The sequence below is a fragment of the Emys orbicularis genome, chromosome 13 (assembly GCF_028017835.1).
Source record: "Emys orbicularis isolate rEmyOrb1 chromosome 13, rEmyOrb1.hap1, whole genome shotgun sequence".
NCBI classification, from domain to species: domain Eukaryota; kingdom Metazoa; phylum Chordata; order Testudines; family Emydidae; genus Emys; species Emys orbicularis.
The window spans coordinates 38959754-38973259 of record NC_088695.1 but is presented as its reverse complement, the minus strand read 5'-3'; the positions used below and the strand labels follow the sequence as shown (position 1 = coordinate 38973259).

General features: G+C 45.2%; 1 protein-coding gene across 1 annotated transcript in view; it reads left to right on the top strand.

Annotated features, from left to right (window-relative positions):
* Positions 1-13506, top strand: part of CA10 (carbonic anhydrase 10) — a 338024-nt gene that overhangs the window by 38074 nt on the left and 286444 nt on the right. The gene's annotated exons all lie outside the window — the stretch shown is intronic.

The window sequence follows — 13506 nt, the reverse complement described above, 5'->3', positions numbered from 1 at the left end:
AGAAAGGATGCTTCGGGAAAGCCTGCAAAGACCAGGGCTGTATGCCACCATGCTCTGCAAGGCAATGATCCCAGAGTACTTGATTGTCTCCTGGCGCGGAAACGTTTCCTACCACGGAGGACCCAATAAGGCCGCTCTCCCCAGGAACCTGATGCAAAGGCTTTCCAACTACCTCCAGGAGAGCTTCGTGGAGATGTCCCAGGAGGATTTCTGCTCTATCCCCGGACATATAGACCGGATTTTACTGTAGCTGCACTGGCAGGGACTAAACAGTAGAGCGCCTAGGGCAAACCAATCATGCTAAACCGGACATTGCTAGATTTTTTTTTCAGTAGTTGCACTGCCAAGGACTGAAACGTTAACCGCCTAGGGCAAACTAATCATGAAAAACCCATTGTTAATATTGTTAATATTCCAGTTCTGTTAAAAATAAATGTTTACATGTTTAAAACACTTATTGACTGATCCTTCCCCTGATTCTGTGTCCGGGTTAACGCCTGGGGACAGTTGGTAGGGGATCTCTGTAAGGGTGATGAAGAGATCCTGGCTGTCGGGGAAATCAGCGTTGTAAGCGCTGTCGACTGCCTCGTGCTCCTCATCTCCTTCCTCATCTTCCCCGTCCGCTAACATCTCCGAGGAACCGGCCGTCGACAATATCCCATCCTCAGAGTCCACGGTCAGTGGTGGCGGCCGCACCTAGGATGGAATGCAGTGCCTCGTAGAAACGGGATGTCTGGGGCTGGGATCCGGAGCGTCCGTTTGCCTCTTTGGTCTTCTGGTAGCCTTGTCTCAGCTCCTTGATTTTCACGCGGCACTGTGTTGCATCCCGGCTGTATCCTCTCTCTGCTATGGCTTTTGAGATCTTCTCGTAGATCTTTGCATTCCGTCTTTTCGATCGCAGCTCGGAAAGCATGGACTCATCGCCCCACACAGCGATCAGATCCAAGACTTCCCGATCAGTCCAAGCTGGGGCCCTCTTTCTATTCTGAGATTGCATGGCCATCTCTGCTGGAGAGCTCTGCATCGTTGCCAGTGCTGCTGAGCTCGCCACGATGTCCAAACAGGAAATGAGATTCAAACTGCCCAGACAGGAAAAGGAATTCAAATTTTCCCGGGGCTTTTCCTGTGTGGCTGGTCAGAGCATCCGAGCTCGGACTGCTGTCCAGAGCATCAACAGAGTGGTGCACTGTGGGATAGCTCCCGGAGCTATTACCGTCGATTTCCATCCACACCTAGCCTAATTCGACATGGCCATGTCGAATTTAGCGCTACTCCCCTAGTTGGGGAGGAGTACAGAAGTCGAATTTAAGAGACCTCTATGTCGAACTAAATAGCTTCGTTGTGTGGCCGGGTGCAGAGTTAATTCGATGTAACGGTGCTAAATTCGACATAAACTCCTAGTGTAGACCAGGCCTGTGGGTGAGTCGTACTCAAGAATTTTCAAAGGGCCCCCATCTGGGTGGTCTGCAGATGATTTGGGAAACTGGTTTGGGGCACTTGGACAACAGAGCTTCCAAACCGAATGTTGGTGGTGCTTGTGGAAATTCCATTCCCGGTATTGGGTGTCCAAACTTTCTGGATGTTTCCCGCTCAGAGTGCCATACACTGTGACTTTCACAAGTTCACTGTGATGTGCTGTGCTCTGCATCCCAGCTACCTTCCCTGTTTTAGATATGAGTCCTTCCCCTCACTCCCAAGGTAATTGAAAATCTGTATTAATCCTCTTCTGTGACACCTGTAGCCTGCTTACAGAAAAAGATGGAAGGGTAGTGGGGGGGACAGCTTTTCACAGTCTCTGCTCTCAGACCCTCTCTGTGCACATAAAGTAGAGACCATAGGCTTTGGCTGTGAGTCCAGTAAATGCTGAAGGGGTAGGGAAGAGGGGCAGTTGTAGGACATAAGGATCTTGTTATGGTTCTTAACACCACAGTTGTGATAGTCTATACATCCCATATAACCATCATGTTTATGGAATAGCTGTTTCCTGTTTCTGTAGTCTGCATTGTCTATCCTTGTTGCCATCAGCAATGCCCAGTACAAATGGAAGGGTTCAACAGGGCATTTGTTTGTGCACTAGTGGGTGTGGGGTATGCTTGTCAATAGGATATCTAATGGGGTCTATAATCCAGAGATGCATAGCATTTAGGAATTCCTACACAGCGGCCACAAACTGATGCTGCCAGTGGTCTCCCCAATGGTTCTTTGAAAAGACCCAGTGTTAAGGATGCTGAATGTAATGATGACCGTGGTTGGGAAGGAGAGAACAAAGCTGCTCTGAGTTGGCCCAGATTTGAGATGCATTTTTTTTTTTTAACCTCAGGCATTTAAAAAGGGGGTGGGCACGGTTGGGAATTACATGCAGGGGATTTAAGCATGTGAGTTGTCTGTTTTACTGGCAGTAGTTTATATAGCATAGTTTTGCTACGCTTCAATTACGTTTGGGTAGTAATTTTGTTGAATGGCCAACTTGAGAGGGCTTTAGAGTGCATGGGTTGAGGTGCTGTTTGGCATTTGTATAAATCTAAATACATAGGCAATAAGTATTATTTTTGATGGACAGCTTTTTCTGTATTGGGGTCACATTCAGCAGTGCACACAATAGCTGGTACTAGGGCAGTTTTAAGATCGGTCCGTCATGGGCTGAGCTTATGGAAAGAACCCGTCTGTTACTTGGGAGACAAAGTTCTTCTCCCATGGAATGTGCAGTAGGTGGGGCTTTCAGAGCTCCTGATGATCTGTGGAGATAATTTCCGCTTGAAGTCACTCTCTGTGGCTGCAGTGCGTAAGTACAGTCTATCGTTCATAAGTACTATCATTTATTTGGCTTTGGGGGGGGGGGAAGTGCTTTAACAGCTTTTCAAATTTCCTTCAGTGTCTGCTCCAGTATGCTTGGCTTCTTGACTGGCAGCATCAAAAATGGCCGAAAGAGCTAAGAAAACAGGCATAAATTCAAGAGGATGTTTGACTTGACATGCTCTGCTGCCATCCCTATAGCAAAGGGGAGGAATACTTTATTTGCAGGCAGGGAGGTCTAGAGGCAGGTAAGCATAAATACTGCAAAATGAGACATCTGGGGAGCAGCAATGTCTAAGGCCAGCCTCCTCTGTAATGGAACATGGTAATAGGGCTTCTGCCATGGCATAGAAGCAATCAGTAATAAAAGCTGGAGGTGAAGCACAGCAAGCTGTCACCTTCAATAACAAGTGCAAAATGCCCTGTCCTATTTATAATCCATGTCCAGTTTTCAAAGGGGATTGAAAAGTGCCATAGGTCTTTGCGGTAGGTATTACCTAGCCGTTAAGAGCAAATCTGGAACGTGGAAATATATAACACACACTTAAATTCTGCAATGGCCGTTTCCACGCCGGTGTCAGTTTTACCCTCGCTAACGGCAGTTCTTTTCTTCCCTTCATCTTCCCACAACAGCTGCAGCCTCCAGTGTGAGAGCGATCTGTCTGTCCAAAACTTCAGTGGATTTTGATATAGATGAAGCACTGGGACCACATACATAAAAGGAGGGAAAATCTTTGCAGGGGCATATTTCTTCATCTAGCTCCCTGGAGCCCACCCAAAAAAAAAAAAAAAATCTAAGCAGCACAAAATAATAAAATATTCTTTAAAAAAAAAGTAAGGAATTTATCTGTCTAGAAGCTCATCTCTCAAAGAGAGAGAGCTCTGAACAATAGGGGAAGAATATCCAGGTTAAGCTTTTTCCACCTGGAAACTTTGGACCAATTATTAAGAAAGCGATTAAGATCCTAGAACAGCAAATTGGAACAGTCAGAGCCAATGCAGCAAATGGGAAATACTCTCCAGCTTGTTTAAAAAAAAAAAAGAGAGAGAGAGATTGAAAAGGAGCCTGTCATTGCCTTGAATAATGGCTGCAGACGAGGCTGTGTGAGAGGAGAATGGGCACACCTTTGCAAACGCTGCAGGGAAACAGGCAAGCCAAGAAATATTGTAAGGTTCAGAAGAATAAGCTGCTCTCTATGCAATCTTCCAAGGTAGTCAGAACTGCGTCAGCTTTAGCCAAGGATACTGTTGACCCATCAGTAGGGGATGATTTTTAAATTGTTGGGGGCATGGAAAATGCCCCTCAAATAACAGAATAGCTGCAGAGCACCAGAATAACACTGCCATCTCAGGAATCGGTCCAGATAGGGGGAAGGGTATCCATCGTTCAAGCTCAGTGGATAAACACAACTATGGACAGATGGATGATAGAAGTAATCTCTGAGGGATATTCAACAGAACTGCAGGGAGGAGGGGGGAGTGTTTTATCCCTTTGCCAACTTCACAGGAACCAGGAAAGCAGAGGATTGCTACTCCCAGTCTTTGAGACAAATGAGATAAATCAAGAGCTCTCCCAGATCAGGAGAACTTTTAGGGAGTGCTCCCCCTTTAAAAAACAAAACAAAAACAGAACAGCATTATTTTCTCTCTTATGGTATCTATATGGCCCTCATCATCACAGTACCTACACACTAATCATTAATGAATTTTATCCTCAATACACCTGTGAGATAGATAAATATTATCTCCATTTTACAGATGGGGCACTGAGGAACAGCATAAACTGGGCACGACATTTAATTTAACACAGGAAGTCTGTGGCTGACTAGGGAATTTGAATCCAAGTCTCTTGAGTTGCAATTTAGCTCCCTATCCATTAGACCATCCTTTCTATTTAGAACTAAGAGCTGTTTGGCTGGCTTAGACTCATTTAGAAGAGCATCTTTTACATCAGCATCTCCTGAACTGAAATCCATCCTACAGCTGCTAATGTGACTGACATGGAGGCAAAAGAAATTCTATCCCAGATCAGATGTTGCATGTTCATTTTCATCTGTCAGGCCGGCAAATGGTGGCTGATCTAGACAGAACTATTTCCCCTCTTTCTGCTGCTCCTCTCTTCCCCGGCAGTCTGCTTTCCTGAGTGTCATCCTCCCTCATTAGCTAAAATAAATAAATAAATAAATTAATGGAGATATCCCATCTCCTAGAACTGGAAGGGACCTTGAAAGGTCATCGAGTCCAGCCCCCTGCCTTCACTAGCAGGACCAAGTACTGATTTTTGCCCCAGATCCCTAAGTGGCCCCCTCAAGGATTGAACTCACAACCCTGGGTTTAGCAGGCCAATGCTCAAACCACTGAGCTATCCCTCCCCCCAGCTTTAGATCTGTCTTTTCTGAAGAGAGATGCGCCATTGTCCCTTCCATATTTCTCCCTCCAGCTCCACTGTGATTTACGGTCATTTATAGTGAAATGCATTGTTTAGTACTTGGGACTTGATCTTGCATTATTCAAGTCAATGGGAGTTTTTCTATCAACTAGAATGGGAACAGAATCAAGCCCTTGATGGGAATATTTGGCTTGATTCTCCACTGCCCTGCTCTTTCCCCCCCCCACTTACAGATAACTGACATTGATTAAAAGTGTGTATAAACTGCTACTGAAGCAGAATGTGTTCATATTTTTCATGTGGTCTGTGTAAGTTTTATGGTGTCCTTAACTATTCGCTTCCTATTGCTTGGACTTAATGATGTGACTTGTGAGTACATTGTTAGTGCTTTGCAACAATACCTCGTTTCTGAGACCCAGGGCCAGAATCTTTGCTGGTTCCAGCTTCTGCTCAGGGCTGTCTAGGAGTTATTTATTCTGGAGGGTTGCTCTAACCTGCCTCAGCTGGCTGTGATCTCCAGGGGGACTGTTTGCCAATTGAAGATAGTCCGAGCACAATGTACTCTGTTCACTCTTCTTCCCCACCCCCAGTAATATACCTCTGTTCTCCTCAATTCTTGAAATGATTGGAGCAAAGGAAACCAATGTGATTTTGATAGCGCCAAATTGGCCACATGGGCCTTCAGTTTTAGTCATAGAGGAATTGTTAGTTAGGCCACCAATCACATAGTTCCATGGTCCGATTAGTGCACCTAAATCCTGTAGCGCTGAAACCCAATGGGCCTCATTCTCATTTACGTTGAGGGCCCTTTATACCACACTGGCAGTGTAAAGGGGGCCTTCAATAGAGTAACTGTAATTTATTTCCACTTTAAGGCCCCTTCACACTGCCAGAATGGTATAAAGGGCCCTTAGTGTTAATGAGAATCCAGGACCAATATCTTGGCTTTTGAAAGGGCATCACAACATTAGAAATGTTATTTTGGCCCACTTGAGCGCTAGTCTTCGGCTTTTAGGCTATTAAAGGTGTTTCTAGTAACAGTGGTGCTGGTTTCCTGGTTAGGCTCTTTGAAAGGACCATATGGTTGATACCCTTGCTCACACAGAGTAGTACTTCACTCCACAAACACTCCGATTAAGCCAGTTTTTCCAGTGTATTGAAGTCACGTCCAGCAATCCTTTCAACAAGGGAGCGATTAGCACTAAGAAACTACAATAAGGGAGGACAAAGCGCTACTGCAGCTATGTTGATGACATTCTCTTCACAAATTTTGATGGTTCCAATTTTCTGTCTCTACACCAGCATCTGAACTAATTCCGTATCTTGGCTTCTTCTCTGAAATTAGGTTCCTTTATGAAGCTAGCAAAGCTGGTATTACTTGGTCAGAATAATGTTGTTTTTTAATTTTTGTGATCTTAAAAAAAAGCCAGGACATAAGCTTTAAGTGCTGGAGGATTTAGGCAGTCTGTTGGACTGTGAGATGATTTGGATTGGTGCCATGAGTGTCAAATGTAGTATGACTAAAAACCCAGGCCTATCTAACTAATTCAGTATGATCAAAATCATTTTTCCATCTCTGTGCTCTTACCTTTTGAGGGATTTTGTTGTTATATGGTTTTGTTGGCATATAGTAGATTACTTTTCCTATTCTGAGACAGTGCATCTTTTTGCATTAGTTACAGTTAGTAAAACATAGACAATAATTGCCATCTGCTCTTTATAGTTGTCAGTAGTTCGTGTATCAGGTATGCTGTTGTTGTTACTATTTAAAAGTGTTTCTAGTAACATTACCTAAATATCATTTTTACAGAGTTAGGTAGGTCTTTTCTGTAGAGTCAGCACATAGTAGTTCTTAAGAATGCTTGCTTATGAGTAGAACCCTGCAAATCTGCGGATATCTGCTTTATATCCAAAGAGTATATTTGTGGGCCACAGATGGATGCAGGCCCAAATTTTATGTCTAGAGCCTTGCAAATCTGTGGATATCTGCATCCGCGGACCATATCTGCAGATCGTGGATCAGATGCGGATACAAATTTTATAGCTGTGCGGGGCTCTACTTATGAGCTAAGCTGGTCCACAAATCTTTGGGGATGGGTGGACGTGCTATTGACTTCTGCTGTGGGTTTTGAGGGCACTTCTTAGTACCTTGCATGAGGCACTCAGCTGTTCGTAGGATCGGGTGCCTAATTTTGATGCCACAGTATTGAGATTAACCCTGAGATTTTTTTCCCCCCAGTTTTCCCAAGTAGTGATAGATACAGAGATTCTATGTATAAGATTATAGGACAGGTGAAGAAACCATCTGCATTCACTGTGGCTGAAGAGATTGGAAAAAGAAAGAAAATGCATGTTAGTGACACATGATGGGACACACTTCTGCTTGTATGGAAGGCTGCAATAGGCCATTGATAATTAACTTCCCTGTTGAAAAAGATATTCTCTGACAAGGAAAGAACTAAAGCAAAGCGGAACTCTGACAAGATGTTAATAGCTCATGTGCCCTCTCAGGCAGGAACTTAAAATGGTTTCCTTGTAAAGGAAGTCCTATTAATTAGCATTAATAATTTATTGAACTATGAAGGCTCAAGGATATTGAGGCCATTTCTTTGAAGTGCTGAGTGCTCCCAGCCCTTATTGAAATGAATGGGAGTTGAGGGCGCTCAGCACCCTGTAAGGTCAGGCCTGTTGTGAAGTTGATACCAAAACATGCCTAGCTTCCTTTTATAGCATCATGTTACAAAGCTTTTCAGACATTAAATCTAGGCATGATTGAATAAATTCTCATTCACTAGGCATTACCCCTCCTTACACAATACAGGGTGGGCTATTGTAGCGATGCATGCAGGCACTGCCACCCCAGATAGGAGGGGTACAGCTATCTGTCCAGCAGAAACCTGTGGAAGTGAATCTCAGAGCTTGAATCTACAGAGTCAGGCTCAGGGGACTCATGCTGTGGTGCTAAAAATAGCTGTATAGACATTCAGGCTTGGGCTGAAGTTCAGGCTCTGAAGCCTAGGTTAAAGTTGGTGAAAGTACTTGGCTAAAATTTAAAAAATGTCTGCAAGTGACCTTTACAAAAACCCTTTTGTATCATCACCATGTTACCCAAATACGATTATTTGGAGTGGATAGAACTGCTGTTTTCTGTGTCGTCACATGTATTTGTTAGCCTTGTTAAAAGGAGAGTGGCTTTATGGCAATGTTTGATGTTTTATAGATGGACTTACGAACAGTATGCAAGCTTTCTTGTTAAATTGGGTGCAGTGACATAAAATGGTGCACCCCGCCGTGCAATCTGTCCTTTACTTCAGTAGTGTGCTGCAGCACTCAGAGAATTGAGTCCAAAGCATTTTCAGCTTTCTCCAGCTAAAAGCTTGATTTAAGAATTTTGGCTTTATTCATTAATAATAGAACCGACACAGAATTTACGTGATGTGGCACATAACTTTTAAGCATGAGTAAAAGTGCTTATTACCAGTTGTGACCAACCAGACCAAACAAGTGCATGTGGGCAGTTTCTAGTAGTAATAAGGTAGTGCTGTACAGTTCTGTAGCACTTTCCATCTAAGGATCTCACACACTTTATTAACATTAATGGGCATGAGTCTCATTTACACTAAGGCCCATTTAACACACACAGGCAATGTAAAGCAACTTGAAGTCAGGCGCAGTTGTAATTGACACTCATTTTAAAGGCTCCTTGTATTCTGTCTGGGTGGAGTAAAGGGACATGAGTGTAAATAAGAATAAAGCTCCAATGACTGTAGCCTTGCAGCACCTCTGTAAAATAAAGTATGATTATGGCCGTATCAAGTGGTCATGGGCAAATATAATTTTATAAATTATAACAGATTCCCAGCTTTGGTTGAACATCTGCCACACGAGCATAGGGAGCAATTCCACTCCATCATCTCAGGGGGTCAGCTGGTGGCCAGAACTGCTCTTCAAGCATCCTTAGATGCTGCAGACACTACTGCCCGGTCCATCTGCCTGGCAGTGGTTACGTGCAGGGCATCATGGCTACATCTTTTGGGGTTTCGGAGAGAAGTACAGTACACCATGGAGGACCTCCCCTTCAACAGTCGTATACTGTTCTCGGAAACCATGGGATGAGTCTTTGCACACTCTAAAGGACTCTAGGGCTACTTTATGGTCTTTGGGCATATAAGTTTAAGTTTATACATTTATAATGGAGATATCCTATCTCCTAGAACTGGAAGGGACCTTGAAAGGTCGAGTCCAGCCCCCTGCCTTCACTAGCAGGACCAAGTACTGATTTTGCCCCAGATCCCTAAGTGGCCCCCTCAAGGATTGAACTCACATCCCTGGGTTTAGCAGGCCAATGCTCAAACTACTCTACAGCTACAAATGAGAAAAGGTTTAGTAGGTCACAGACTGCCCAGAGATAACATCCTGCTCAGTTTTCCGGGTTCCATAGATCCACTGAACCTTCCCAGAAAGAGACATGGATTTCAGAGAAAGAGGGTTGTCCAACCATCCTCCATGATCACCCAGCCACCTTCAAAGCAACAGTTGTGATAGGTTGGTCCAGAGTTTGAATTCTGCCACACCTCTGGATTTACAGCTGTTTCCATTAGCTCTCCTCTCCTTCTTGGGAAACCGCCTTGCCTATTTCCAGCATTCTTGAAGATGGATTGCTACAGACATGTGGGTCATAGAGGTGATGACACTGGGCTATGCCATCCATTTTATGTCACTCCCTTTCCCCATCCATCTTCAGGGATCTCTCTCAGGCTTTTATTGAGACAATAAGTGAACTCTCCTTCAGTTAGAAGCTTCAGAGCCAGTTGCTGCTCCTCACAAGGGCAAGGGATTTTACTCAAAGTATTTCCCTTGTCTCAAAGAAAGATGGAGGGTGGAGACTGATCTAAGACTTCTAAGCAAGTTTGTAAAGTCTCAAAAGTTCAGGATGCTAACTCTGGCAGCTATAATTCCCTCACTACAGAAAGGAGATGGATTTTTCAGCCCTGGACCTACAAAATGCCTATTTCCATATAGTAATACACCCATTGCACAGGAAATACCCACGCTTCACTATAGGTCAGGATCATTTCCATTACCCAGGGCTTCCCTTCAGCATTTTGTTGACCCCAGAGGCATTCTCAAAAGTCCTGGCAGTAGTGGCTGCTTACATCAGACAAGAAGTGATCCTAGTCTTCCTGTACCATAATGATTGGCTCCTCTAGGGCTGTTCCTATGAACTAGTGCTCTCTTTTACATAGACAGCCCTTGCTCTCTTCTAGGAGCTGGGTCTGCAGCAGCTGAATGTAAAAAAACTCCACATGAACCCCTGTACAGAAGATACAGTTTATAGGGCCATATGTGGATTTGTTGGCAGCTAGTGCCTACCTTCCCTTAGACAGATTTGTAACCTTGTCAGGTCTGGTATGGACAATTCAAGGAAGCCCTTGAACCACAATAAGGAATTCTCTTCAGTTCCTGGGACGCATGGCAGCTTGCACCTTTGTGACAGATCACACGAGGCTGTCTCTCCACAGCTTCCAGAGTTGGCTCAGAATGACTTACTCTCCCCTCAAATACATCTTGGACAGACTGGAAACAGTTCCTCTATATGTGAGATACTAGTGGAAGGATCAGCTCAGTGTTCCTTTCTGTCACCCAGCCACATCAGTGACTTTAACTACAGATGCATCACTGTTGGGATGGAGAGCCCATCTCCGTACCCTCACGGCCAATGGACAGCTCAAGAAACCAGTCTCCACATCAATCTGTTGGAACTCAGGGCCGTCAGGAATGCTTGCCTTCATTTCTACCTCTCATCGGGGCCAATCAATAAGTCATGATTAAGGTTGAGATTTTGTCATGGATATTTTTAGTAAAAAGGTCATGGGCAATAAAGAAAAATCCATGGAAGCCCGTGACCTGTCCCTGACTTTTACTAAAAATATCCATGCTAAAATGGGAAGGGACTGGACAGCTGCGGGGTGGCTCGGAGCTCTGGGGCCCCCACCACCCGTGGGAACTCAGAGCTCCAGGGTCCCACTGCTCCCTGCAGCGGAGGGGAGCTGAAGGGTCCCCCTGCCCTCTCTTCAGCAGTGGGGAGCTGTGGGGATCCCCCTTCCGTGGCTGGTGGGGAGCTGTGGGGGTCCCCCTACCCTGCCACCACAGCTGGCGGGGAGCTGCCGGGGTATGTCTCTGGGCATATCTACACCTACAAATGAGAAAAGGTTTAGTAGGTCACAGACTGCCCAGAGATAACATCCTGCTCAGTTTTTCAGGTATCCCAAATCCCCTGCCGCAGCGGTTGGTGGGGAGCTGTGGGGTACCCCCCTGTCCCCCAGTGTGGCCTGGAGCTGCAGAATACCCCTCCCTGCTGCCACCGCCATGGCTGGGAGCTTGGGGCCTCGCTGCCTCAGGTGGCAGGGGTACCTTACAGCTCCCTGCCACTGCTGGAGGCAGTGGGACCCTTCAGCTCCCAGCTGCCACAGCTGAAGTCACAGAGGTCTTTGGAAGTCACAGATTCCATGATTTCTGCGACCTCTGACAAAACCGTAGCCTTAGTCATGATGGATAACATATCCTGCATGTTCTTGCTCCTCCCTGCTTGTTGATATAGATCCTCCTCCCTGTGCGCCGAAGCTATGAAACTACGCATAGCTCATCAGATCCAAATTTTGCAGGTATTCAGAAATCCATAGCTGATGTCCTCAGCAGACACTTCACAGGATTGTGAATGGAAGCTAGACATCCAGGTTCTCCGCAGCATATTTCTAAGATGGTGAATGCTAGAGGCGGATCTCTTCACAGCCTCCAGGAACAGGCACTACCCGCTTTTCTGCTCAAGAAGGGGCCTGGGCCACCACTCTTTGGCAGATGCCTCTCCTCTATCTTGGAAGAAGAGTCTGTTCTGAGTGTTTCCTCTAACACTGCTGCTGATAAGGGTGATAAGATCAGACAGGCCAGAGCCAGAGTTATCCTTATAGTGCTGACTTGGGTGAGACAAACTTGGTACCCTTACCTGCTTCACCTGTCTGTCTAACTATCGTTCAAACACCCCACTGTTCCTCATCTCCTGACACAGAATGCGGGTTGTGTGCTTCATCCCAGCCTAGTAGTTCTCCACATGGTTCCTCGATGGTTCACAGGGTTAGAATCCCCTTGCTGCACAGAAGTACAGAAGGTGTTACTGAATAGTAAGGGATCAACCCGCACTACTTACCTGCAAAAATTCTTCCTTTGGTGGTGGTGGTCACTGCCTCCTGCTTGATTCAGTGCCACTTTGTCATTCTGGATTATCTGTTGGACCTAAAGAAATCAGGGTTATCATTTAGTTCAAGTAAAGTCCCTTTGGTTGCAGTAGCAGCCTTTTATGTTCCGGTAGAAGGATTCTCCGTATTTGCTCACCTGTTATCCTCTATGCTTATTAAAGGTTTGGGGAATCTCTATCCACAGATTAGAAACCCTACTCCGACCTGGGACATAACCTGATACTCAGTTACCTTATGAGATCTCCACTCAAATGAAACAGGGAACAGGTTCCCATTGGTTTATCTATGAAGACAGCCTTTTTAGTAGCTATCACATTGGCCCTTGGGGCAGGGAGATTGGAGCCTCGAAGACAGATTCCCCCCCCCCCCCACTTTATGGTGTTCTTTAAAGAGAATGGCTCTTTCTTTACATCAACACCCTAAATTCTTACCTAAGGTTCTTTTGGAGTTCCACCTCAATCAATCCCATCATCGACCAGTGTTTTTCCCCAAACCACATAGTTCTCTACAGGCATCCTGTTTACATACCCTGTATGTTAGAAGGGTGTTGGCCTTCTACTTAAATAGGGCCAAGCTATTTAAGAAGTCATCTAGGCTCTTCATTTCCTTCATGGATAGATCCATGGGATCCTCGATCTCTATTCAGAGACTATCGAGATGAATATCTGGATGTATTATCAGTTATAAATGCTGCGGGCATTCATTCCCCCCCCCAAAGGGTGATAGTACTTTCAACCAGATCACAGGCTACATCGATGGCGTTACTGAAGAATGTACCTGCATCTGAAATATATAGGGCCGCTACATGGGTTTCAAACGTTCTGCCCTGATCCATGCTGTCAGATCTGATGCAGCACTTAGTTCTGTAGTATTCAGTTCTGGACTCTATTTTGAAGCTCCCTCCTCCATCTGGGGTACTGCTTGGAAGTCACCTGAAGGAAAACACCACAGGACACTACTTGAAGAAGAAGAAGAAGAAGTTACTCGCTTTGTGTGGTAGCTGCAATTCTTTGAGATGTGTCCCTTTATGGGTGCTCCACTATCTACCCTCCTTCCCCTCTGCTTTGGACT